Below are 2,336 nucleotides of genomic sequence, written 5' to 3'. Positions count from 1 at the left end.
GGCGGGGAGGCCGAGGGGCGCCGCGGGGGTTTCTCCGCCGTGGGGAGAGACGCCGCCGCACCCAGCCGGGGCACGGGGCCCGGGACAGCCGGGAGCGGGAGCAAGGCAGGGACGCTCCCCGAGCCGTGCCGCCCGCCCTGGGTGACATGAAGCAGGCCGAAGGGAGCGGGACGCCTGCCGGGATGCAGCTCCGCACCGAGCAGCTTGGCGGGACAGTGACAAACCCCGCAGCGCGGAGGTTGGCGGTGCGCTGCGAGGGGACCGACTCCGGTGCTTTGCTGGGGGGGCACAGCTGCAAGCAGCGGCTTCCCATACGGCACCCACTCCTGCCAACCCACCGCCTCCCAGTCCTCTGATTCTCCATCTCGCAAAAGATATAAACCATTTGCATTAAATGGGCAGCAACAGGTAAAACTGTAAGGACTGTCCAGATGTCTCAGGCCCAGTGTTTGAATTAAATCATACGGCAATACTAACGAAACACAGCAAAGGAAGCTATATATTTCCTCAAGTTTAAAAATAACTTTTCTTTCTGACAACTGAGGTAATAGCAGGCCTCTGAGCTGGGCATATGCCACTTTTGTACTCACTGCAGTAGTAACCCCATCTTCTGCTGCTTTGTTCTACAGTTACAATGCAGGTTCTGTTCATATTAAATATTTAATAAGTTCCTTCAACAACTAAAATTGTTCTAAGAGGGAAGACATGTAAGCCCAGATGACCCCAAACACACATCAGGCCCCAGCATAACCAATTTACTTGGAGCAAAGTGGGTCTGCCAATGTGGGCATTGGTCCTCACTAGATTAAGCAGTACCTAGTTCTGGACTTCTGTTAAGCCATCTTGTGGTTGCAATAAAAAGTATTACCTGTCCCACCACATTTTATCTCATGTCATTAGATATCAAATCTACAATACTCGCTACTGCCAAAAGTGTAAAATGCTAGCTGCTGAGAAAAAAAGGAAAAAATTGTTCTACTTTTAACACTTTTAAACAGCTGGTTTGTTTGTTTGTTTGTGGGTTGTTTGTTTGTTTTTTGTTTTGGTTTGGTTTTTTGTTTTGTTTTTTTCCTCTTCTCCCTACAGTTCCTATTTTGCTTCCTATTTGGAAGCATGCATGGCTACAGGTTTCTGTAAGCCCTGTGGAGGAAGGTTCCAGTAACTTCTTCACCTCCTATTTAGAAATATGTGGGTTTTACCTGCTGGTTCAGCTTCTTCAATTCTGTATTTTTTTTTTTTTTTTAAAGTGTGTGTGTCACTGGGGCCCTGCTGATCTGAGTTCAGGGCACTGAAACAGAAATAACTTTAAAGTAATACAAGTGAAATAACAGACATATTTTCTACCCAGTAATACAGACGCCTTCTGTGAAGCACTGGGACAAAGTCAACCTAACTCTACTGTATTTGAAGTTTTTATGACAGTTCTCATGCTATTTACTGTCTTGTTAAGTGCATTGTGATGAAAAAAGGTACTGACAACTCCTTAATAAATGGAAATTAATGGCCATAAGTTGACATCAAGTACCCTTATGTATGGGACTTAGATTTTCAGAGACCGTCTGAAGCAAATTATTTATAAGTTAAAAACCTTCATTTTCCAAGTTGATTAGCAGTTTGTTTATTCTTGTAAATATCTATATTAAGAATTTCACTAATGACTTCATCACTTACCAGTTGCTCTTTTAAGGCTTCTTTCAATCTTATGAGTACTAACCTAAGCAGATACAAATTTTGTTTTGTTATATGATAAACCACAACTAGCTTATCTTCTTTATCAATATTAGAATATACAAATGCATTAACTCATACTTTCCATACTTTAAGACTAGTGAACTGGAAGATAATCTTTCAGGTGCTTATGCCTTTCTTCAGGCCTGAAATTGGAGGAACAAATTCCAAAAGGAATGGTCAGCTTGTGCTGACTCCTCCAATTTTAATTAGATATTCAGAACATCTGAAAAGCAAGACACTTGGTGCCTGGGCAACAGTTGAGAAATGAAACAGATGAGAAAGAGCATGGGAAGTAAGATAATTATCTTAGTGAAAGGACAGAGCAAGGTAGGTAAGTTATGATTTGTGAAGGAAAAAAAAAAAAAAGCAAGGCCAAGTACAAAGCAAATTTTTGCCTAGTATGTATTTTTTAAAAATCAGAATTAAGGATTCAACTCACAGATTTGTCTTTGGAAGTCATTCTGCAGATCTTCCCTTGAGCCTTGAGGATCAGCACTGAAGTCTCAGAGAGCATGTAGATATTTTGCCAGAATCACTCCTTATCTGGTTTTATCTTACATTAAAGGGCTAATTCTGACATGTAACACACAGTTGCCATGACAATC

This window comes from Taeniopygia guttata, chromosome 2 (assembly GCF_048771995.1).
Source record: "Taeniopygia guttata chromosome 2, bTaeGut7.mat, whole genome shotgun sequence".
Taxonomy (NCBI): Eukaryota; Metazoa; Chordata; class Aves; order Passeriformes; family Estrildidae; genus Taeniopygia; species Taeniopygia guttata.
Note: the sequence above shows the minus strand (reverse complement) of the source record.